Source organism: Paralichthys olivaceus, chromosome 23 (genome assembly GCF_024713975.1).
Source record: "Paralichthys olivaceus isolate ysfri-2021 chromosome 23, ASM2471397v2, whole genome shotgun sequence".
NCBI lineage: Eukaryota > Metazoa > Chordata > Actinopteri > Pleuronectiformes > Paralichthyidae > Paralichthys > Paralichthys olivaceus.
In genome coordinates, this window is record NC_091115.1 from 16,720,466 (window position 1) to 16,744,273 (window position 23,808).

Sequence of the window (23,808 nt, forward strand, 5' to 3'; positions counted from 1 at the left end):
TTGCACCCGGGACCTCTCGCACCCTAAGCGAGAATCATACTCCTAGACCAACAAGCCACAAAATAAAAACCTTTGCTAAGTAGCCATGTGGAGAAACTGTTGATGATTGTTCTAGTGGGAATCAAACATCATGGCCTTTCATTCCTGCACACTGATAGAAATCAACATATGGTTCTCTCCTGCTAACACTCTACAAAAAGCAAGAGCAAATTTCTACAGGCCATATCTTGAGATTTCTGTTCTATATTTCTAAAGAGCCTGACACATTTTGTCACCATCCCTCCTATTTTACCATTGCAGAGACTTGATTTGATACCTAGAATTGAACCCAATTGAAATTTTACCTCACTAAAGTTGACATGGAGGTTCATCTTCAAGAGATGGTCTGACCAACGTGCAATCAAGGGCTCGTCCGGGATTTGAACCCGGGACCTCTCGCACCCAAAGCGAGAATCATACTCCTAGACCAACGAGCCATAATATTTAATAAAACTTCCCATAATAACCATTTCGCTGAACAGTATTGATGATTGTTCAAGAATTATTCAACTATCATGACCTATCATTCCTCTACATTGATCAAAAGTAGGCATATTGTTCTCTCCAACTAACACTCTCTATATTAAGCACTAGTAAATTTAAAGGAGTGTGACCTATATAATCACCCTCTTTTCAGAGTTAAGCATTGGGGAGTCTTCATTTGTTCTGATACAGTAAAGGGCTCGTCCGGGATTTGCACCCGGGACCTCTCGCACCCGAAGCGAGAATCATACTCCTAGACCAACAAGCCACAAATTTAAAACCTTTGCTCAGTAGCCTTGTGGGGAAACTGTTGATGATTGCTCTAGTGGGAATCAAACATCATGGCCTTACATTCCTGCACACTGATAGAAATCAACATATGGTTCTCTCCTGCTAACACTCTACAAAAAGCAAGAGCAAATTTCTACAGGCCATATATTGAGATTTCTGTTCTATATTTCTAAAGAGCCTGAACCATTTTGTCACCATCCCGCCTATTTTACCATTGCAGAGTCTTTATTCAATCTCTAGAATTGAGCCCAATTGAAATTTTACCTCACTTAACTTGACATGGAGGTCCATCTTCAAGAGATGGCCTGACCAACATGTAATCAAGGGCTCGTCCGGGATTTGAACCCGGGACCTCTCGCACCCTAAGCGAGAATCATACTCCTAGACCAACGAGCCACAAATCTTAATATTTTCCCATAATAAACATTTCGCGAAACAGTATTGATGATTGTTCAAGTAGGAATCAAACATCATGGCCGCCATTCTTCATCATTGATCAAAAATGGCCATATTGTTCTCTCCAATCAACACTCTCTATACTAAGCAATAGTAAATTTCTACTGGCCATTTACACAGATTTGCATTCTACATTTCAAAAGAGTCTGACCTATATAATCGCCCTTTTTTCAGAGTTAACCCTCGGGGAGTCTTCATTCGCTCCGATACAGTAAAGGGCTCGTCCGGGATTTGCACCCGGGACCTCTCGCACCCTAAGCGAGAATCATACTCCTAGACCAACAAGCCACAAAATAAAAACCTTTGCTAAGTAGCCATGTGGGGAAACTGTTGATGATTGTTCTAGTGGGAATCCGACATCATGGCCTTTCATTCCTGCACACTGATAGAAATCAACATATGGTTCTCTCCTGCTAACACTCTACAAAAAGCAAGAGCAAATTTCTACAGGCCATATCTTGAGATTTCTGTTCTATATTTCTAAAAAGCCTGACACATTTTGTCACCATCCCTCCTATTTTACCATTGCAGAGACTAGATTTGATACCTAGAATTGAACCCAATTTAAATTTTACCTCACTAAATTTGACATGGAGGTTCATTTTCAAGAGATGGTCTGACCAACGTGCAATCAAGGGCTCGTCCGGGATTTGAACCCGGGACCTCTCGCACCCAAAGCGAGAATCATACTCCTAGACCAACGAGCCATAATATTTAATAAAACTTCCCATAATAACCATTTCGCTGAACAGTATTGATGATTGTTCAAGAATTATTCAACTATCATGACCTATCATTCCTCTACATTGATCAAAAATAGGCATATTGTTCTCTCCAACTAACACTCTCTATATTAAGCACTAGTCAATTTAAAGGAGTGTGACCTATATAATCACCCTCTTTTCAGAGTTAAGCATTGGGGAGTCTTCATTAGCGCTGATATAGTAAAGGGCTCGTCCGGGATTTGCACCCGGGACCTCTCGCACCCGAAGCGAGAATCATACTCCTAGACCAACAAGCCACAAATTTAAAACCTTTGCTCAGTAGCCTTGTGGGGAAACTGTTGATGATTGCTCTAGTGGGAATCAAACATCATGGCCTTACATTCCTGCACACTGATAGAAATCAACATATGGTTCTCTCCTGCTAACATTCTATAAAAAGCAAGAGCAAATTTCTACAGGCCATATATTGAGATTTCTGTCCTATATTTCTAAAGAGAATGAACCATTTTGTCACCATCCCTCCTATTTTACCATTGCAGAGTCTTTATTCAATCCCTAGAATTGAGCCCAATTGAAATTTTACCTCACTTAACCTGACATGGAGGTCCATCTTCAAGAGATGGTCTGACCAACATGTAATCAAGGGCTCGTCCGGGATTTGAACCCGGGACCTCTCGCACCCTAAGCGAGAATCATACTCCTAGACCAACGAGCCACAAATCTTAATATTTTCCCATAATAAACATTTCGCGAAACAGTATTGATGATTGTTCAAGTAGGAATCAAACATCATGGCCGCCATTCTTCATCATTGATCAAAAATGGCCATATTGTTCTCTCCAATCAACACTCTCTATACTAAGCAATAGTAAATTTCTACTGGCCATTTACACAGATTTGCATTCTACATTTCAAAAGAGTCTGACCTATATAATCACCCTTTTTTCAGAGTTAACCCTCGGGGAGTCTTCATTCGCTCCGATACAGTAAAGGGCTCGTCCGGGATTTGCACCCGGGACCTCTCGCACCCTAAGCGAGAATCATACTCCTAGACCAACAAGCCACAAAATAAAAACCTTTGCTAAGTAGCCATGTGGGGAAACTGTTGATGATTGTTCTAGTGGGAATCAAACATCATGGCCTTTCATTCCTGCACACTGATAGAAATCAACATATGGTTCTCTCCTGCTAACACTCTACAAAAAGCAAGAGCAAATTTCTACAGGCCATATCTTGAGATTTCTGTTCTATATTTCTAAAGAGCCTGACACATTTTGTCACCATCCCTCCTATTTTACCATTGCAGAGACTTGATTTGATACCTAGAATTGAACCCAATTGAAATTTTACCTCACTAAAGTTGACATGGAGGTTCATCTTCAAGAGATGGTCTGACCAACGTGCAATCAAGGGCTCGTCCGGGATTTGAACCCGGGACCTCTCGCACCCAAAGCGAGAATCATACTCCTAGACCAACGAGCCATAATATTTAATAAAACTTCCCATAATAACCATTTCGCTGAACAGTATTGATGATTGTTCAAGAATTATTCAACTATCATGACCTATCATTCCTCTACATTGATCAAAAGTAGGCATATTGTTCTCTCCAACTAACACTCTCTATATTAAGCACTAGTAAATTTAAAGGAGTGTGACCTATATAATCACCCTCTTTTCAGAGTTAAGCATTGGGGAGTCTTCATTTGTTCTGATACAGTAAAGGGCTCGTCCGGGATTTGCACCCGGGACCTCTCGCACCCGAAGCGAGAATCATACTCCTAGACCAACAAGCCACAAATTTAAAACCTTTGCTCAGTAGCCTTGTGGGGAAACTGTTGATGATTGCTCTAGTGGGAATCAAACATCATGGCCTTACATTCCTGCACACTGATAGAAATCAACATATGGTTCTCTCCTGCTAACACTCTACAAAAAGCAAGAGCAAATTTCTACAGGCCATATATTGAGATTTCTGTTCTATATTTCTAAAGAGCCTGAACCATTTTGTCACCATCCCTCCTATTTTACCATTGCAGAGTCTTTATTCAATCTCTAGAATTGAGCCCAATTGAAATTTTACCTCACTTAACTTGACATGGAGGTCCATCTTCAAGAGATGGCCTGACCAACATGTAATCAAGGGCTCGTCCGGGATTTGAACCCGGGACCTCTCGCACCCTAAGCGAGAATCATACTCCTAGACCAACGAGCCACAAATCTTAATATTTTCCCATAATAAACATTTCGCGAAACAGTATTGATGATTGTTCAAGTAGGAATCAAACATCATGGCCGCCATTCTTCATCATTGATCAAAAATGGCCATATTGTTCTCTCCAATCAACACTCTCTATACTAAGCAATAGTAAATTTCTACTGGCCATTTACACAGATTTGCATTCTACATTTCAAAAGAGTCTGACCTATATAATCGCCCTTTTTTCAGAGTTAACCCTCGGGGAGTCTTCATTCGCTCCGATACAGTAAAGGGCTCGTCCGGGATTTGCACCCGGGACCTCTCGCACCCTAAGCGAGAATCATACTCCTAGACCAACAAGCCACAAAATAAAAACCTTTGCTAAGTAGCCATGTGGGGAAACTGTTGATGATTGTTCTAGTGGGAATCCGACATCATGGCCTTTCATTCCTGCACACTGATAGAAATCAACATATGGTTCTCTCCTGCTAACACTCTACAAAAAGCAAGAGCAAATTTCTACAGGCCATATCTTGAGATTTCTGTTCTATATTTCTAAAAAGCCTGACACATTTTGTCACCATCCCTCCTATTTTACCATTGCAGAGACTAGATTTGATACCTAGAATTGAACCCAATTTAAATTTTACCTCACTAAATTTGACATGGAGGTTCATTTTCAAGAGATGGTCTGACCAACGTGCAATCAAGGGCTCGTCCGGGATTTGAACCCGGGACCTCTCGCACCCAAAGCGAGAATCATACTCCTAGACCAACGAGCCATAATATTTAATAAAACTTCCCATAATAACCATTTCGCTGAACAGTATTGATGATTGTTCAAGAATTATTCAACTATCATGACCTATCATTCCTCTACATTGATCAAAAATAGGCATATTGTTCTCTCCAACTAACACTCTCTATATTAAGCACTAGTCAATTTAAAGGAGTGTGACCTATATAATCACCCTCTTTTCAGAGTTAAGCATTGGGGAGTCTTCATTAGCGCTGATATAGTAAAGGGCTCGTCCGGGATTTGCACCCGGGACCTCTCGCACCCGAAGCGAGAATCATACTCCTAGACCAACAAGCCACAAATTTAAAACCTTTGCTCAGTAGCCTTGTGGGGAAACTGTTGATGATTGCTCTAGTGGGAATCAAACATCATGGCCTTACATTCCTGCACACTGATAGAAATCAACATATGGTTCTCTCCTGCTAACATTCTACAAAAAGCAAGAGCAAATTTCTACAGGCCATATATTGAGATTTCTGTTCTATATTTCTAAAGAGCCTGAACCATTTTGTCACCATCCCTCCTATTTTACCATTGCAGAGTCTTTATTCAATCTCTAGAATTGAGTCCAATTGAAATTTTACCTCACTTAACTTGACATGGAGGTCCATCTTCAAGAGATGGCCTGACCAACATGTAATCAAGGGCTCGTCCGGGATTTGAACCCGGGACCTCTCGCACCCTAAGCGAGAATCATACTCCTAGACCAACGAGCCACAAATCTTAATATTTTCCCATAATAAACATTTCGCGAAACAGTATTGATGATTGTTCAAGTAGGAATCAAACATCATGGCCGCCATTCTTCATCATTGATCAAAAATGGCCATATTGTTCTCTCCAATCAACACTCTCTATACTAAGCAATAGTAAATTTCTACTGGCCATTTACACAGATTTGCATTCTACATTTCAAAAGAGTCTGACCTATATAATCGCCCTTTTTTCAGAGTTAACCCTCGGGGAGTCTTCATTCGCTCCGATACAGTAAAGGGCTCGTCCGGGATTTGCACCCGGGACCTCTCGCACCCTAAGCGAGAATCATACTCCTAGACCAACAAGCCACAAAATAAAAACCTTTGCTAAGTAGCCATGTGGGGAAACTGTTGATGATTGTTCTAGTGGGAATCCGACATCATGGCCTTTCATTCCTGCACACTGATAGAAATCAACATATGGTTCTCTCCTGCTAACACTCTACAAAAAGCAAGAGCAAATTTCTACAGGCCATATCTTGAGATTTCTGTTCTATATTTCTAAAAAGCCTGACACATTTTGTCACCATCCCTCCTATTTTACCATTGCAGAGACTAGATTTGATACCTAGAATTGAACCCAATTTAAATTTTACCTCACTAAATTTGACATGGAGGTTCATTTTCAAGAGATGGTCTGACCAACGTGCAATCAAGGGCTCGTCCGGGATTTGAACCCGGGACCTCTCGCACCCAAAGCGAGAATCATACTCCTAGACCAACGAGCCATAATATTTAATAAAACTTCCCATAATAACCATTTCGCTGAACAGTATTGATGATTGTTCAAGAATTATTCAACTATCATGACCTATCATTCCTCTACATTGATCAAAAATAGGCATATTGTTCTCTCCAACTAACACTCTCTATATTAAGCACTAGTCAATTTAAAGGAGTGTGACCTATATAATCACCCTCTTTTCAGAGTTAAGCATTGGGGAGTCTTCATTAGCGCTGATATAGTAAAGGGCTCGTCCGGGATTTGCACCCGGGACCTCTCGCACCCGAAGCGAGAATCATACTCCTAGACCAACAAGCCACAAATTTAAAACCTTTGCTCAGTAGCCTTGTGGGGAAACTGTTGATGATTGCTCTAGTGGGAATCAAACATCATGGCCTTACATTCCTGCACACTGATAGAAATCAACATATGGTTCTCTCCTGCTAACATTCTACAAAAAGCAAGAGCAAATTTCTACAGGCCATATATTGAGATTTCTGTTCTATATTTCTAAAGAGCCTGAACCATTTTGTCACCATCCCTCCTATTTTACCATTGCAGAGACTAGATTTGATACCTAGAATTGAACCCAATTTAAATTTTACCTCACTAAATTTGACATGGAGGTTCATTTTCAAGAGATGGTCTGACCAACGTGCAATCAAGGGCTCGTCCGGGATTTGAACCCGGGACCTCTCGCACCCAAAGCGAGAATCATACTCCTAGACCAACGAGCCATAATATTTAATAAAACTTCCCATAATAACCATTTCGCTGAACAGTATTGATGATTGTTCAAGAATTATTCAACTATCATGACCTATCATTCCTCTACATTGATCAAAAATAGGCATATTGTTCTCTCCAACTAACACTCTCTATATTAAGCACTAGTCAATTTAAAGGAGTGTGACCTATATAATCACCCTCTTTTCAGAGTTAAGCATTGGGGAGTCTTCATTAGCGCTGATATAGTAAAGGGCTCGTCCGGGATTTGCACCCGGGACCTCTCGCACCCGAAGCGAGAATCATACTCCTAGACCAACAAGCCACAAATTTAAAACCTTTGCTCAGTAGCCTTGTGAGGAAACTGTTGATGATTGCTCTAGTGGGAATCAAACATCATGGCCTTACATTCCTGCACACTGATAGAAATCAACATATGGTTCTCTCCTGCTAACACTCTACAAAAAGCAAGAGCAAATTTCTACAGGCCATATATTGAGATTTCTGTTCTATATTTCTAAAGAGCCTGAACCATTTTGTCACCATCCCTCCTATTTTACCATTGCAGAGTCTTTATTCAATCTCTAGAATTGAGTCCAATTGAAATTTTACCTCACTTAACTTGACATGGAGGTCCATCTTCAAGAGATGGCCTGACCAACATGTAATCAAGGGCTCGTCCGGGATTTGAACCCGGGACCTCTCGCACCCTAAGCGAGAATCATACTCCTAGACCAACGAGCCACAAATCTTAATATTTTCCCATAATAAACATTTCGCGAAACAGTATTGATGATTGTTCAAGTAGGAATCAAACATCATGGCCGCCATTCTTCATCATTGATCAAAAATGGCCATATTGTTCTCTCCAATCAACACTCTCTATACTAAGCAATAGTAAATTTCTACTGGCCATTTACACAGATTTGCATTCTACATTTCAAAAGAGTCTGACCTATATAATCACCCTTTTTTCAGAGTTAACCCTCGGGGAGTCTTCATTCGCTCCGATACAGTAAAGGGCTCGTCCGGGATTTGCACCCGGGACCTCTCGCACCCTAAGCGAGAATCATACTCCTAGACCAACAAGCCACAAAATAAAAACCTTTGCTAAGTAGCCATGTGGGGAAACTGTTGATGATTGTTCTAGTGGGAATCCAACATCATGGCCTTTCATTCCTGCACACTGATAGAAATCAACATATGGTTCTCTCCTGCTAACACTCTACAAAAAGCAAGAGCAAATTTCTACAGGCCATATCTTGAGATTTCTGTTCTATATTTCTAAAGAGCCTGACACATTTTGTCACCATCCCTCCTATTTCCCTCCTATTTTACCATTGCAGAGACTAGATTTGATACCTAGAATTGAACCCAATTTAAATTTTACCTCACTAAATTTGACATGGAGGTTCATTTTCAAGAGATGGTCTGACCAACGTGCAATCAAGGGCTCGTCCGGGATTTGAACCCGGGACCTCTCGCACCCAAAGCGAGAATCATACTCCTAGACCAACGAGCCATAATATTTAATAAAACTTCCCATAATAACCATTTCGCTGAACAGTATTGATGATTGTTCAAGAATTATTCAACTATCATGACCTATCATTCCTCTACATTGATCAAAAATAGGCATATTGTTCTCTCCAACTAACACTCTCTATATTAAGCACTAGTCAATTTAAAGGAGTGTGACCTATATAATCACCCTCTTTTCAGAGTTAAGCATTGGGGAGTCTTCATTAGCGCTGATATAGTAAAGGGCTCGTCCGGGATTTGCACCCGGGACCTCTCGCACCCGAAGCGAGAATCATACTCCTAGACCAACAAGCCACAAATTTAAAACCTTTGCTCAGTAGCCTTGTGGGAAAACTGTTGATGATTGCTCTAGTGGGAATGAAACATCATGGCCTTTCATTCCTGCACACTGATAGAAATCAACATATGGTTCTCTCCTGCTAACACTCTACAAAAAGCAAGAGCAAATTTCTACAGGCCATATATTGAGATTTCTGTTCTATATTTCTAAAGAGCCTGAACCATTTTGTCACCATCCCTCCTATTTTACCATTGCAGAGTCTTTATTCAATCTCTAGAATTGAGCCCAATTGAAATTTTACCTCACTTAACTTGACATGGAGGTCCATCTTCAAGAGATGGCCTGACCAACATGTAATCAAGGGCTCGTCCGGGATTTGAACCCGGGACCTCTCGCACCCTAAGCGAGAATCATACTCCTAGACCAACGAGCCACAAATCTTAATATTTTCCCATAATAAACATTTCGCGAAACAGTATTGATGATTGTTCAAGTAGGAATCAAACATCATGGCCGCCATTCTTCATCATTGATCAAAAATGGCCATATTGTTCTCTCCAATCAACACTCTCTATACTAAGCAATAGTAAATTTCTACTGGCCATTTACACAGATTTGCATTCTACATTTCAAAAGAGTCTGACCTATATAATCGCCCTTTTTTCAGAGTTAACCCTCGGGGAGTCTTCATTCGCTCCGATACAGTAAAGGGCTCGTCCGGGATTTGCACCCGGGACCTCTCGCACCCTAAGCGAGAATCATACTCCTAGACCAACAAGCCACAAAATAAAAACCTTTGCTAAGTAGCCATGTGGGGAAACTGTTGATGATTGTTCTAGTGGGAATCCGACATCATGGCCTTTCATTCCTGCACACTGATAGAAATCAACATATGGTTCTCTCCTGCTAACACTCTACAAAAAGCAAGAGCAAATTTCTACAGGCCATATCTTGAGATTTCTGTTCTATATTTCTAAAAAGCCTGACACATTTTGTCACCATCCCTCCTATTTTACCATTGCAGAGACTAGATTTGATACCTAGAATTGAACCCAATTTAAATTTTACCTCACTAAATTTGACATGGAGGTTCATTTTCAAGAGATGGTCTGACCAACGTGCAATCAAGGGCTCGTCCGGGATTTGAACCCGGGACCTCTCGCACCCAAAGCGAGAATCATACTCCTAGACCAACGAGCCATAATATTTAATAAAACTTCCCATAATAACCATTTCGCTGAACAGTATTGATGATTGTTCAAGAATTATTCAACTATCATGACCTATCATTCCTCTACATTGATCAAAAATAGGCATATTGTTCTCTCCAACTAACACTCTCTATATTAAGCACTAGTCAATTTAAAGGAGTGTGACCTATATAATCACCCTCTTTTCAGAGTTAAGCATTGGGGAGTCTTCATTAGCGCTGATATAGTAAAGGGCTCGTCCGGGATTTGCACCCGGGACCTCTCGCACCCGAAGCGAGAATCATACTCCTAGACCAACAAGCCACAAATTTAAAACCTTTGCTCAGTAGCCTTGTGGGGAAACTGTTGATGATTGTTCTAGTGGGAATCAAACATCATGGCCTTTCATTCCTGCACACTGATAGAAATCAACATATGGTTCTCTCCTGCTAACACTCTACAAAAAGCAAGAGCAAATTTCTACAGGCCATATATTGAGATTTCTGTTCTATATTTCTAAAGAGCCTGAACCATTTTGTCACCATCCCTCCTATTTTACCATTGCAGAGTCTTTATTCAATCTCTAGAATTGAGCCCAATTGAAATTTTACCTCACTTAACTTGACATGGAGGTCCATCTTCAAGAGATGGCCTGACCAACATGTAATCAAGGGCTCGTCCGGGATTTGAACCCGGGACCTCTCGCACCCTAAGCGAGAATCATACTCCTAGACCAACGAGCCACAAATCTTAATATTTTCCCATAATAAACATTTCGCGAAACAGTATTGATGATTGTTCAAGTAGGAATCAAACATCATGGCCGCCATTCTTCATCATTGATCAAAAATGGCCATATTGTTCTCTCCAATCAACACTCTCTATACTAAGCAATAGTAAATTTCTACTGGCCATTTACACAGATTTGCATTCTACATTTCAAAAGAGTCTGACCTATATAATCACCCTTTTTTCAGAGTTAACCCTCGGGGAGTCTTCATTCGCTCCGATACAGTAAAGGGCTCGTCCGGGATTTGCACCCGGGACCTCTCGCACCCTAAGCGAGAATCATACTCCTAGACCAACAAGCCACAAAATAAAAACCTTTGCTAAGTAGCCATGTGGGGAAACTGTTGATGATTGTTCTAGTGGGAATCCGACATCATGGCCTTTCATTCCTGCACACTGATAGAAATCAACATATGGTTCTCTCCTGCTAACACTCTACAAAAAGCAAGAGCAAATTTCTACAGGCCATATCTTGAGATTTCTGTTCTATATTTCTAAAAAGCCTGACACATTTTGTCACCATCCCTCCTATTTTACCATTGCAGAGACTAGATTTGATACCTAGAATTGAACCCAATTGAAATTTTACCTCACTAAATTTGACATGGAGGTTCATCTTCAAGAGATGGTCTGACTAACGTGCAATCAAGGGCTCGTCCGGGATTTGAACCTGGGACCTCTCGCACCCAAAGCGAGAATAATACTCCTAGACCAACGAGCCATAATATTTAAAAAAACTTCCCATAATAACCATTTCGCTGAACAGTATTGATGATTGTTCAAGAATTATTCATCTATCATGACCTATCATTCCTCTACATTGATCAAAATTAGGCATATTGTTCTCTCCAACTAACACTCTCTATATTAAGCACTAGTCAATTTAAAGGAGTGTGACCTATATAATCACCCTCTTTTCAGAGTTAAGCATTGGGGAGTCTTCATTAGCGCTGATATAGTAAAGGGCTCGTCCGGGATTTGCACCCGGGACCTCTCGCACCCGAAGCGAGAATCATACTCCTAGACCAACAAGCCACAAATTTAAAACCTTTGCTCAGTAGCCTTGTGGGGAAACTGTTGATGATTGCTCTAGTGGGAATCAAACATCATGGCCTTACATTCCTGCACACTGATAGAAATCAACATATGGTTCTCTCCTGCTAACACTCTACAAAAAGCAAGAGCAAATTTCTACAGGCCATATATTGAGATTTCTGTTCTATATTTCTAAAGAGCCTGAACCATTTTGTCACCATCCCTCCTATTTTACCATTGCAGAGTCTTTATTCGATCCCTAGAATTGAGCCCAATTGAAATTTTACCTCACTTAACTTGACATGGAGGTCCATCTTCAAGAGATGGCCTGACCAACATGTAATCAAGGGCTCGTCCGGGATTTGAACCCGGGACCTCTCGCACCCTAAGCGAGAATCATACTCCTAGACCAACGAGCCACAAACCTTAATATTTTCCCATAATAAACATTTCGCGAAACAGTATTGATGATTGTTCAAGTAGGAATCAAACATCATGGCCGCCATTCTTCATCATTGATCAAAAATGGCCATATTGTTCTCTCCAATCAACACTCTCTATACTAAGCAATAGTAAATTTCTACTGGCCATTTACACAGATTTGCATTCTACATTTCAAAAGAGTCTGACCTATATAATCACCCTTTTTTCAGAGTTAACCCTCGGGGAGTCTTCATTCGCTCCGATACAGTAAAGGGCTCGTCCGGGATTTGCACCCGGGACCTCTTGCACCCTAAGCGAGAATCATACTCCTAGACCAACAAGCCAGAAAATAAAAACCTTTGCTAAGTAATTTTGTCACCATCCCTCCTATTTTACCATTGCAGAGACTAGATTTGATACCTAGAATTGAACCCAATTGAAATTTTACCTCACTAAATTTGACATGGAGGTTCATTTTCAAGAGATGGTCTGACCAACGTGCAATCAAGGGCTCGTCCGGGATTTGAACCCGGGACCTCTCGCACCCAAAGCGAGAATCATACTCCTAGACCAACGAGCCATAATATTTAATAAAACTTCCCATAATAACCATTTCGCTGAACAGTATTGATGATTGTTCAAGAATTATTCAACTATCATGACCTATCATTCCTCTACATTGATCAAAAATAGGCATATTGTTCTCTCCAACTAACACTCTCTATATTAAGCACTAGTCAATTTAAAGGAGTGTGACCTATATAATCACCCTCTTTTCAGAGTTAAGCATTGGGGAGTCTTCATTAGCGCTGATATAGTAAAGGGCTCGTCCGGGATTTGCACCCGGGACCTCTCGCACCCGAAGCGAGAATCATACTCCTAGACCAACAAGCCACAAATTTAAAACCTTTGCTCAGTAGCCTTGTGGGGAAACTGTTGATGATTGCTCTAGTGGGAATGAAACATCATGGCCTTTCATTCCTGCACACTGATAGAAATCAACATATGGTTCTCTCCTGCTAACACTCTACAAAAAGCAAGAGCAAATTTCTACAGGCCATATATTGAGATTTCTGTTCTATATTTCTAAAGAGCCTGAACCATTTTGTCACCATCCCTCCTATTTTACCATTGCAGAGTCTTTATTCAATCTCTAGAATTGAGCCCAATTGAAATTTTACCTCACTTAACTTGACATGGAGGTCCATCTTCAAGAGATGGCCTGACCAACATGTAATCAAGGGCTCGTCCGGGATTTGAACCCGGGACCTCTCGCACCCTAAGCGAGAATCATACTCCTAGACCAACGAGCCACAAATCTTAATATTTTCCCATAATAAACATTTCGCGAAACAGTATTGATGATTGTTCAAGTAGGAATCAAACATCATGGCCGCCATTCTTCATCATTGATCAAAAATGGCCATATTGTTCTCTCCAATCAACACTCTCTATACTAAGCAATAGTAAATTTCTACTGGCCATTTACACAGATTTGCATTCTACATTTCAAAAGAGTCTGACCTATATAATCGCCCTTTTTTCAGAGTTAACCCTCGGGGAGTCTTCATTCGCTCCAATACAGTAAAGGGCTCGTCCGGGATTTGCACCCGGGACCTCTCGCACCCTAAGCGAGAATCATACTCCTAGACCAACAAGCCACAAAATAAAAACCTTTGCTAAGTAGCCATGTGGGGAAACTGTTGATGATTGTTCTAGTGGGAATCCGACATCATGGCCTTTCATTCCTGCACACTGATAGAAATCAACATATGGTTCTCTCCTGCTAACACTCTACAAAAAGCAAGAGCAAATTTCTACAGGCCATATCTTGAGATTTCTGTTCTATATTTCTAAAAAGCCTGACACATTTTGTCACCATCCCTCCTATTTTACCATTGCAGAGACTAGATTTGATACCTAGAATTGAACCCAATTTAAATTTTACCTCACTAAATTTGACATGGAGGTTCATTTTCAAGAGATGGTCTGACCAACGTGCAATCAAGGGCTCGTCCGGGATTTGAACCCGGGACCTCTCGCACCCAAAGCGAGAATCATACTCCTAGACCAACGAGCCATAATATTTAATAAAACTTCCCATAATAACCATTTCGCTGAACAGTATTGATGATTGTTCAAGAATTATTCAACTATCATGACCTATCATTCCTCTACATTGATCAAAAATAGGCATATTGTTCTCTCCAACTAACACTCTCTATATTAAGCACTAGTCAATTTAAAGGAGTGTGACCTATATAATCACCCTCTTTTCAGAGTTAAGCATTGGGGAGTCTTCATTAGCGCTGATATAGTAAAGGGCTCGTCCGGGATTTGCACCCGGGACCTCTCGCACCCGAAGCGAGAATCATACTCCTAGACCAACAAGCCACAAATTTAAAACCTTTGCTCAGTAGCCTTGTGGGGAAACTGTTGATGATTGCTCTAGTGGGAATCAAACATCATGGCCTTACATTCCTGCACACTGATAGAAATCAACATATGGTTCTCTCCTGCTAACACTCTACAAAAAGCAAGAGCAAATTTCTACAGGCCATATATTGAGATTTCTGTTCTATATTTCTAAAGAGCCTGAACCATTTTGTCACCATCCCTCCTATTTTACCATTGCAGAGTCTTTATTCAATCTCTAGAATTGAGCCCAATTGAAATTTTACCTCACTTAACTTGACATGGAGGTCCATCTTCAAGAGATGGCCTGACCAACATGTAATCAAGGGCTCGTCCGGGATTTGAACCCGGGACCTCTCGCACCCTAAGCGAGAATCATACTCCTAGACCAACGAGCCACAAATCTTAATATTTTCCCATAATAAACATTTCGCGAAACAGTATTGATGATTGTTCAAGTAGGAATCAAACATCATGGCCGCCATTCTTCATCATTGATCAAAAATGGCCATATTGTTCTCTCCAATCAACACTCTCTATACTAAGCAATAGTAAATTTCTACTGGCCATTTACACAGATTTGCATTCTACATTTCAAAAGAGTCTGACCTATATAATCACCCTTTTTTCAGAGTTAACCCTCGGGGAGTCTTCATTCGCTCCGATACAGTAAAGGGCTCGTCCGGGATTTGCACCCGGGACCTCTCGCACCCTAAGCGAGAATCATACTCCTAGACCAACAAGCCACAAAATAAAAACCTTTGCTAAGTAGCCATGTGGGGAAACTGTTGATGATTGTTCTAGTGGGAATCCGACATCATGGCCTTTCATTCCTGCACACTGATAGAAATCAACATATGGTTCTCTCCTGCTAACACTCTACAAAAAGCAAGAGCAAATTTCTACAGGCCATATCTTGAGATTTCTGTTCTATATTTCTAAAAAGCCTGACACATTTTGTGACCATCCCTCCTATTTTACCATTGCAGAGACTAGATTTGATACCTAGAATTGAACCCAATTGAAATTTTACCTCACTAAATTTGACATGGAGGTTCATCTTCAAGAGATGGTCTGACTAACGTGCAATCAAGGGCTCGTCCAGGATTTGAACCCAGGACCTCTCGCACCCAAAGCGAGAATAATACTCCTAGACCAACGAGCCATAATATTTAATAAAACTTCCCATAATAACCATTTCGCTGAACAGTATTGATGATTGTTCAAGAATTATTCATCTATCATGACCTATCATTCCTCTACATTGATCAAAATTAGGCATATTGTTCTCTCCAACTAACACTCTCTATATTAAGCACTAGTCAATTTAAAGGAGTGTGACCTATATAATCACCCTCTTTTCAGAGTTAAGCATTGGGGAGTCTTCATTAGCGCTGATATAGTAAAGGGCTCGTCCGGGATTTGCACCTGGGACCTCTCGCACCCGAAGCGAGAATCATACTCCTAGACCAACAAGCCACAAATTTAAAACCTTTGCTCAGTAGCCTTGTGGGGAAACTGTTGATGATTGCTCTAGTGGGAATCAAACATCATGGCCTTACATTCCTGCACACTGATAGAAATCAACATATGGTTCTCTCCTGCTAACACTCTACAAAAAGCAAGAGCAAATTTCTACAGGCCATATATTGAGATTTCTGTTCTATATTTCTAAAGAGCCTGAACCATTTTGTCACCATCCCTCCTATTTTACCATTGCAGAGTCTTTATTCAATCCCTAGAATTGAGCCCAATTGAAATTTTACCTCACTTAACTTGACATGGAGGTCCATCTTCAAGAGATGGCCTGACCAACATGTAATCAAGGGCTCGTCCGGGATTTGAACCCGGGACCTCTCGCACCCTAAGCGAGAATCATACTCCTAGACCAACGAGCCACAAACCTTAATATTTTCCCATAATAAACATTTCGCGAAACAGTATTGATGATTGTTCAAGTAGGAATCAAACATCATGGCCGCCATTCTTCATCATTGATCAAAAATGGCCATATTGTTCTCTCCAATCAACACTCTCTATACTAAGCAATAGTAAATTTCTACTGGCCATTTACACAGATTTGCATTCTACATTTCAAAAGAGTCTGACCTATATAATCACCCTTTTTTCAGAGTTAACCCTCGGGGAGTCTTCATTCGCTCCGATACAGTAAAGGGCTCGTCCGGGATTTGCACCCGGGACCTCTTGCACCCTAAGCGAGAATCATACTCCTAGACCAACAAGCCAGAAAATAAAAACCTTTGCTAAGTAATTTTGTCACCATCCCTCCTATTTTACCATTGCAGAGACTAGATTTGATACCTAGAATTGAACCCAATTGAAATTTTACCTCACTAAATTTGACATGGAGGTTCATTTTCAAGAGATGGTCTGACCAACGTGCAATCAAGGGCTCGTCCGGGATTTGAACCCGGGACCTCTCGCACCCAAAGCGAGAATCATACTCCTAGACCAACGAGCCATAATATTTAATAAAACTTCCCATAATAACCATTTCGCTGAACAGTATTGATGATTGTTCAAGAATTATTCAACTATCATGACCTATCATTCCTCTACATTGATCAAAAATAGGCATATTGTTCTCTCCAACTAACACTCTCTATATTAAGCACTAGTCAATTTAAAGGAGTGTGACCTATATAATCACCCTCTTTTCAGAGTTAAGCATTGGGGAGTCTTCATTAGCGCTGATATAGTAAAGGGCTCGTCCGGGATTTGCACCCGGGACCTCTCGCACCCGAAGCGAGAATCATACTCCTAGACCAACAAGCCACAAATTTAAAACCTTTGCTCAGTAGCCTTGTGGGGAAACTGTTGATGATTGCTCTAGTGGGAATGAAACATCATGGCCTTTCATTCCTGCACACTGATAGAAATCAACATATGGTTCTCTCCTGCTAACACTCTACAAAAAGCAAGAGCAAATTTCTACAGGCCATATATTGAGATTTCTGTTCTATATTTCTAAAGAGCCTGAACCATTTTGTCACCATCCCTCCTATTTTACCATTGCAGAGTCTTTATTCGATCCCTAGAATTGAGCCCAATTGAAATTATACCTCACTTAACTTGACATGGAGGTCCATCTTCAAGAGATGGCCTGACCAACATGTAATCAAGGGCTCGTCCGGGATTTGAACCCGGGACCTCTCACACCCTAAGCGAGAATCATACTCCTAGACCAACGAGCCACAAACCTTAATATTTTCCCATAATAAACATTTCGCGAAACAGTATTGATGATTGTTCAAGTAGGAATCAAACATCATGGCCGCCATTCTTCATCATTGATCAAAAATGGCCATATTGTTCTCTCCAATCAACACTCTATACTAAGCAATAGTAAATTTCTACTGGCCATTTACACAGATTTGCATTCTACATTTCAAAAGAGTCTGACCTATATAATCACCCTTTTTTCAGAGTTAACCCTCGGGGAGTCTTCATTCGCTCCGATACAGTAAAGGGCTCGTCCGGGATTTGCACCCGGGACCTCTTGCACCCTAAGCGAGAATCATACTCCTAGACCAACAAGCCAGAAAATAAAAACCTTTGCTAAGTAATTTTGTCACCATCCCTCCTATTTTACCATTGCAGAGACTAGATTTGATACCTAGAATTGAACCCAATTGAAATTTTACCTCACTAAAGTTGACATGGAGGTTCATCTTCAAGAGATGGTCTGACCAACGTGCAATCAAGGGCTCGTCCGGGATTGGAACCCGGGACCTCTCGCACCCAAAGCGAGAATCATACTCCTAGACCAACGAGCCATAATATTTAATAAAACTTCCCATAATAACCATTTCGCTGAACAGTATTGATGATTGTTCAAGAATTATTCAACTATCATGACCTATCATTCCTCTACATTGATCAAAAGTAGGCATATTGTTCTCTCCAACTAACACTCTCTATATTAAGCACTAGTCAATTTAAAGGAGTGTGACCTATATAATCACCCTCTTTTCAGAGTTAAGCATTGGGGAGTCTTCATTAGCGCTGATATAGTAAAGGGCTCGTCCGGGATTTGCACCCGGGACCTCTCGCACCCGAAGCGAGAATCATACTCCTAGACCAACAAGCCACAAATTTAAAACCTTTGCTCAGTAGCCTTGTGGGGAAACTGTTGATGATTGCTCTAGTGGGAATGAAACATCATGGCCTTTCATTCCTGCACACTGATAGAAATCAACATATGGTTCTCTCCTGCTAACACTCTACAAAAAGCAAGAGCAAATTTCTACAGGCCATATATTGAGATTTCTGTTCTATATTTCTAAAGAGCCTGAACCATTTTGTCACCATCCCTCCTATTTTACCATTGCAGAGTCTTTATTCAATCTCTAGAATTGAGCCCAATTGAAATTTTACCTCACTTAACTTGACATGGAGGTCCATCTTCAAGAGATGGCCTGACCAACATGTAATCAAGGGCTCGTCTGGGATTTGAACCCGGGACCTCTCGCACCCTAAGCGAGAATCATACTCCTAGACCAACGAGCCACAAATCTTAATATTTTCCCATAATAAACATTTCGCGAAACAGTATTGATGATTGTTCAAGTAGGAATCAAACATCATGGCCGCCATTCTTCATCATTGATCAAAAATGGCCATATTGTTCTCTCCAATCAACACTCTCTATACTAAGCAATAGTAAATTTCTACTGGCCATTTACACAGATTTGCATTCTACATTTCAAAAGAGTCTGACCTATATAATCGCCCTTTTTTCAGAGTTAACCCTCGGGGAGTCTTCATTCGCTCCGATACAGTAAAGGGCTCGTCCGGGATTTGCACCCGGGACCTCTCGCACCCTAAGCGAGAATCATACTCCTAGACCAACAAGCCACAAAATAAAAACCTTTGCTAAGTAGCCATGTGGGGAAACTGTTGATGATTGTTCTAGTGGGAATCCGACATCATGGCCTTTCATTCCTGCACACTGATAGAAATCAACATATGGTTCTCTCCTGCTAACACTCTACAAAAAGCAAGAGCAAATTTCTACAGGCCATATCTTGAGATTTCTGTTCTATATTTCTAAAAAGCCTGACACATTTTGTCACCATCCCTCCTATTTTACCATTGCAGAGACTAGATTTGATACCTAGAATTGAACCCAATTTAAATTTTACCTCACTAAATTTGACATGGAGGTTCATTTTCAAGAGATGGTCTGACCAACGTGCAATCAAGGGCTCGTCCGGGATTTGAACCCGGGACCTCTCGCACCCAAAGCGAGAATCATACTCCTAGACCAACGAGCCATAATATTTAATAAAACTTCCCATAATAACCATTTCGCTGAACAGTATTGATGATTGTTCAAGAATTATTCATCTATCATGACCTATCATTCCTCTACATTGATCAAAATTAGGCATATTGTTCTCTCCAACTAACACTCTCTATATTAAGCACTAGTCAATTTAAAGGAGTGTGACCTATATAATCACCCTCTTTTCAGAGTTAAGCATTGGGGAGTCTTCATTAGCGCTGATATAGTAAAGGGCTCGTCCGGGATTTGCACCCGGGACCTCTCGCACCCGAAGCGAGAATCATACTCCTAGACCAACAAGCCACAAATTTAAAACCTTTGCTCAGTAGCCTTGTGGGGAAACTGTTGATGATTGCTCTAGTGGGAATCAAACATCATGGCCTTACATTCCTGCACACTGATAGAAATCAACATATGGTTCTCTCCTGCTAACACTCTACAAAAAGCAAGAGCAAATTTCTACAGGCCATATATTGAGATTTCTGTTCTATATTTCTAAAGAGCCTGAACCATTTTGTCACCATCCCTCCTATTTTACCATTGCAGAGTCTTTATTCGATCCCTAGAATTGAGCCCAATTGAAATTTTACCTCACTTAACTTGACATGGAGGTCCATCTTCAAGAGATGGCCTGACCAACATGTAATCAAGGGCTCGTCCGGGATTTGAACCCGGGACCTCTCGCACCCTAAGCGAGAATCATACTCCTAGACCAACGAGCCACAAACCTTAATATTTTCCCATAATAAACATTTCGCGAAACAGTATTGATGATTGTTCAAGTAGGAATCAAACATCATGGCCGCCATTCTTCATCATTGATCAAAAATGGCCATATTGTTCTCTCCAATCAACACTCTCTATACTAAGCAATAGTAAATTTCTACTGGCCATTTACACAGATTTGCATTCTACATTTCAAAAGAGTCTGACCTATATAATCACCCTTTTTTCAGAGTTAACCCTCGGGGAGTCTTCATTCGCTCCGATACAGTAAAGGGCTCGTCCGGGATTTGCACCCGGGACCTCTTGCACCCTAAGCGAGAATCATACTCCTAGACCAACAAGCCAGAAAATAAAAACCTTTGCTAAGTAATTTTGTCACCATCCCTCCTATTTTACCATTGCAGAGACTAGATTTGATACCTAGAATTGAACCCAATTGAAATTTTACCTCACTAAATTTGACATGGAGGTTCATTTTCAAGAGATGGTCTGACCAACGTGCAATCAAGGGCTCGTCCGGGATTTGAACCCGGGACCTCTCGCACCCAAAGCGAGAATCATACTCCTAGACCAACGAGCCATAATATTTAATAAAACTTCCCATAATAACCATTTCGCTGAACAGTATTGATGATTGTTCAAGAATTATTCAACTATCATGACCTATCATTCCTCTACATTGATCAAAAATAGGCATATTGTTCTCTCCAACTAACACTCTCTATATTAAGCACTAGTCAATTTAAAGGAGTGTGACCTATATAATCACCCTCTTTTCAGAGTTAAGCATTGGGGAGTCTTCATTAGCGCTGATATAGTAAAGGGCTCGTCCGGGATTTGCACCCGGGACCTCTCGCACCCGAAGCGAGAATCATACTCCTAGACCAACAAGCCACAAATTTAAAACCTTTGCTCAGTAGCCTTGTGGGGAAACTGTTGATGATTGCTCTAGTGGGAATCAAACATCATGGCCTTACATTCCTGCACACTGATAGAAATCAACATATGGTTCTCTCCTGCTAACACTCTACAAAAAGCAAGAGCAAATTTCTACAGGCCATATATTGAGATTTCTGTTCTATATTTCTAAAGAGCCTGAACCATTTTGTCACCATCCCTCCTATTTTACCATTGCAGAGTCTTTATTCGATCCCTAGAATTGAGCCCAATTGAAATTATACCTCACTTAACTTGACATGGAGGTCCATCTTCAAGAGATGGCCTGACCAACATGTAATCAAGGGCTCGTCCGGGATTTGAACCCGGGACCTCTCACACCCTAAGCGAGAATCATACTCCTAGACCAACGAGCCACAAATCTTAATATTTTCCCATAATAAACATTTCGCGAAACAGTATTGATGATTGTTCAAGTAGGAATCAAACATCATGGCCGCCATTCTTCATCATTGATCAAAAATGGCCATATTGTTCTCTCCAATCAACACTCTCTATACTAAGCAATAGTAAATTTCTACTGGCCATTTACACAGATTTGCATTCTACATTTCAAAAGAGTCTGACCTATATAATCACCCTTTTTTCAGAGTTAACCCTCGGGGAGTCTTCATTCGCTCCGATACAGTAAAGGGCTCGTCCGGGATTTGCACCCGGGACCTCTCGCACCCTAAGCGAGAATCATACTCCTAGACCAACAAGCCACAAAATAAAAACCTTTGCTAAGTAGCCATGTGGGGAAACTGTTGATGATTGTTCTAGTGGGAATCCGACATCATGGCCTTTCATTCCTGCACACTGATAGAAATCAACATATGGTTCTCTCCTGCTAACACTCTACAAAAAGCAAGAGCAAATTTCTACAGGCCATATCTTGAGATTTCTGTTCTATATTTCTAAAAAGCCTGACACATTTTGTGACCATCCCTCCTATTTTACCATTGCAGAGACTAGATTTGATACCTAGAATTGAACCCAATTGAAATTTTACCTCACTAAATTTGACATGGAGGTTCATCTTCAAGAGATGGTCTGACTAACGTGCAATCAAGGGCTCGTCCAGGATTTGAACCCAGGACCTCTCGCACCCAAAGCGAGAATAATACTCCTAGACCAACGAGCCATAATATTTAATAAAACTTCCCATAATAACCATTTCGCTGAACAGTATTGATGATTGTTCAAGAATTATTCATCTATCATGACCTATCATTCCTCTACATTGATCAAAATTAGGCATATTGTTCTCTCCAACTAACACTCTCTATATTAAGCACTAGTCAATTTAAAGGAGTGTGACCTATATAATCACCCTCTTTTCAGAGTTAAGCATTGGGGAGTCTTCATTAGCGCTGATATAGTAAAGGGCTCGTCCGGGATTTGCACCTGGGACCTCTCGCACCCGAAGCGAGAATCATACTCCTAGACCAACAAGCCACAAATTTAAAACCTTTGCTCAGTAGCCTTGTGGGGAAACTGTTGATGATTGCTCTAGTGGGAATCAAACATCATGGCCTTACATTCCTGCACACTGATAGAAATCAACATATGGTTCTCTCCTGCTAACACTCTACAAAAAGCAAGAGCAAATTTCTACAGGCCATATATTGAGATTTCTGTTCTATATTTCTAAAGAGCCTGAACCATTTTGTCACCATCCCTCCTATTTTACCATTGCAGAGTCTTTATTCAATCCCTAGAATTGAGCCCAATTGAAATTTTACCTCACTTAACTTGACATGGAGGTCCATCTTCAAGAGATGGCCTGACCAACATGTAATCAAGGGCTCGTCCGGGATTTGAACCCGGGACCTCTCGCACCCTAAGCGAGAATCATACTCCTAGACCAACGAGCCACAAACCTTAATATTTTCCCATAATAAACATTTCGCGAAACAGTATTGATGATTGTTCAAGTAGGAATCAAACATCATGGCCGCCATTC

The 23,808-nt window shown here is 40.8% G+C and overlaps 29 non-coding genes across 29 annotated transcripts; all 29 read right to left on the minus strand.

Annotated features, from left to right (window-relative positions):
• Window positions 1-404: 404 nt before the first annotated feature.
• Window positions 405-476, minus strand: trnap-ugg (transfer RNA proline (anticodon UGG)). Its single transcript has one exon. It is a non-coding gene; the product is annotated as a tRNA-Pro (tRNA).
• A 661-nt stretch (window positions 477-1,137) lies between these two features.
• trnap-agg (transfer RNA proline (anticodon AGG)) lies at window positions 1,138-1,209 on the minus strand. The gene has a single exon. It is a non-coding gene; the product is annotated as a tRNA-Pro (tRNA).
• A 695-nt stretch (window positions 1,210-1,904) lies between these two features.
• On the minus strand, window positions 1,905-1,976 carry trnap-ugg (transfer RNA proline (anticodon UGG)). Its single transcript has one exon. It is a non-coding gene; the product is annotated as a tRNA-Pro (tRNA).
• A 661-nt stretch (window positions 1,977-2,637) lies between these two features.
• On the minus strand, window positions 2,638-2,709 carry trnap-agg (transfer RNA proline (anticodon AGG)). Its single transcript has one exon. It is a non-coding gene; the product is annotated as a tRNA-Pro (tRNA).
• A 695-nt stretch (window positions 2,710-3,404) lies between these two features.
• trnap-ugg (transfer RNA proline (anticodon UGG)) lies at window positions 3,405-3,476 on the minus strand. Its single transcript has one exon. It is a non-coding gene; the product is annotated as a tRNA-Pro (tRNA).
• A 661-nt stretch (window positions 3,477-4,137) lies between these two features.
• Window positions 4,138-4,209, minus strand: trnap-agg (transfer RNA proline (anticodon AGG)). The gene has a single exon. It is a non-coding gene; the product is annotated as a tRNA-Pro (tRNA).
• A 695-nt stretch (window positions 4,210-4,904) lies between these two features.
• Window positions 4,905-4,976, minus strand: trnap-ugg (transfer RNA proline (anticodon UGG)). The gene has a single exon. It is a non-coding gene; the product is annotated as a tRNA-Pro (tRNA).
• Window positions 4,977-5,637: 661 nt separating this feature from the next.
• trnap-agg (transfer RNA proline (anticodon AGG)) lies at window positions 5,638-5,709 on the minus strand. Its single transcript has one exon. It is a non-coding gene; the product is annotated as a tRNA-Pro (tRNA).
• Window positions 5,710-6,404: 695 nt separating this feature from the next.
• Window positions 6,405-6,476, minus strand: trnap-ugg (transfer RNA proline (anticodon UGG)). Its single transcript has one exon. It is a non-coding gene; the product is annotated as a tRNA-Pro (tRNA).
• Window positions 6,477-7,137: 661 nt separating this feature from the next.
• trnap-ugg (transfer RNA proline (anticodon UGG)) lies at window positions 7,138-7,209 on the minus strand. The gene has a single exon. It is a non-coding gene; the product is annotated as a tRNA-Pro (tRNA).
• A 661-nt stretch (window positions 7,210-7,870) lies between these two features.
• On the minus strand, window positions 7,871-7,942 carry trnap-agg (transfer RNA proline (anticodon AGG)). Its single transcript has one exon. It is a non-coding gene; the product is annotated as a tRNA-Pro (tRNA).
• A 706-nt stretch (window positions 7,943-8,648) lies between these two features.
• Window positions 8,649-8,720, minus strand: trnap-ugg (transfer RNA proline (anticodon UGG)). The gene has a single exon. It is a non-coding gene; the product is annotated as a tRNA-Pro (tRNA).
• Window positions 8,721-9,381: 661 nt separating this feature from the next.
• Window positions 9,382-9,453, minus strand: trnap-agg (transfer RNA proline (anticodon AGG)). The gene has a single exon. It is a non-coding gene; the product is annotated as a tRNA-Pro (tRNA).
• A 695-nt stretch (window positions 9,454-10,148) lies between these two features.
• trnap-ugg (transfer RNA proline (anticodon UGG)) lies at window positions 10,149-10,220 on the minus strand. The gene has a single exon. It is a non-coding gene; the product is annotated as a tRNA-Pro (tRNA).
• A 661-nt stretch (window positions 10,221-10,881) lies between these two features.
• Window positions 10,882-10,953, minus strand: trnap-agg (transfer RNA proline (anticodon AGG)). Its single transcript has one exon. It is a non-coding gene; the product is annotated as a tRNA-Pro (tRNA).
• Window positions 10,954-12,381: 1,428 nt separating this feature from the next.
• Window positions 12,382-12,453, minus strand: trnap-agg (transfer RNA proline (anticodon AGG)). The gene has a single exon. It is a non-coding gene; the product is annotated as a tRNA-Pro (tRNA).
• Window positions 12,454-12,965: 512 nt separating this feature from the next.
• trnap-ugg (transfer RNA proline (anticodon UGG)) lies at window positions 12,966-13,037 on the minus strand. Its single transcript has one exon. It is a non-coding gene; the product is annotated as a tRNA-Pro (tRNA).
• Window positions 13,038-13,698: 661 nt separating this feature from the next.
• On the minus strand, window positions 13,699-13,770 carry trnap-agg (transfer RNA proline (anticodon AGG)). Its single transcript has one exon. It is a non-coding gene; the product is annotated as a tRNA-Pro (tRNA).
• Window positions 13,771-14,465: 695 nt separating this feature from the next.
• On the minus strand, window positions 14,466-14,537 carry trnap-ugg (transfer RNA proline (anticodon UGG)). Its single transcript has one exon. It is a non-coding gene; the product is annotated as a tRNA-Pro (tRNA).
• A 661-nt stretch (window positions 14,538-15,198) lies between these two features.
• Window positions 15,199-15,270, minus strand: trnap-agg (transfer RNA proline (anticodon AGG)). Its single transcript has one exon. It is a non-coding gene; the product is annotated as a tRNA-Pro (tRNA).
• Window positions 15,271-16,698: 1,428 nt separating this feature from the next.
• Window positions 16,699-16,770, minus strand: trnap-agg (transfer RNA proline (anticodon AGG)). Its single transcript has one exon. It is a non-coding gene; the product is annotated as a tRNA-Pro (tRNA).
• A 512-nt stretch (window positions 16,771-17,282) lies between these two features.
• On the minus strand, window positions 17,283-17,354 carry trnap-ugg (transfer RNA proline (anticodon UGG)). Its single transcript has one exon. It is a non-coding gene; the product is annotated as a tRNA-Pro (tRNA).
• Window positions 17,355-18,015: 661 nt separating this feature from the next.
• Window positions 18,016-18,087, minus strand: trnap-agg (transfer RNA proline (anticodon AGG)). The gene has a single exon. It is a non-coding gene; the product is annotated as a tRNA-Pro (tRNA).
• A 510-nt stretch (window positions 18,088-18,597) lies between these two features.
• trnap-ugg (transfer RNA proline (anticodon UGG)) lies at window positions 18,598-18,669 on the minus strand. Its single transcript has one exon. It is a non-coding gene; the product is annotated as a tRNA-Pro (tRNA).
• A 1,428-nt stretch (window positions 18,670-20,097) lies between these two features.
• Window positions 20,098-20,169, minus strand: trnap-ugg (transfer RNA proline (anticodon UGG)). The gene has a single exon. It is a non-coding gene; the product is annotated as a tRNA-Pro (tRNA).
• A 661-nt stretch (window positions 20,170-20,830) lies between these two features.
• trnap-agg (transfer RNA proline (anticodon AGG)) lies at window positions 20,831-20,902 on the minus strand. Its single transcript has one exon. It is a non-coding gene; the product is annotated as a tRNA-Pro (tRNA).
• Window positions 20,903-21,414: 512 nt separating this feature from the next.
• On the minus strand, window positions 21,415-21,486 carry trnap-ugg (transfer RNA proline (anticodon UGG)). Its single transcript has one exon. It is a non-coding gene; the product is annotated as a tRNA-Pro (tRNA).
• A 661-nt stretch (window positions 21,487-22,147) lies between these two features.
• On the minus strand, window positions 22,148-22,219 carry trnap-agg (transfer RNA proline (anticodon AGG)). The gene has a single exon. It is a non-coding gene; the product is annotated as a tRNA-Pro (tRNA).
• Window positions 22,220-23,647: 1,428 nt separating this feature from the next.
• On the minus strand, window positions 23,648-23,719 carry trnap-agg (transfer RNA proline (anticodon AGG)). The gene has a single exon. It is a non-coding gene; the product is annotated as a tRNA-Pro (tRNA).
• Window positions 23,720-23,808: the final 89 nt, after the last annotated feature.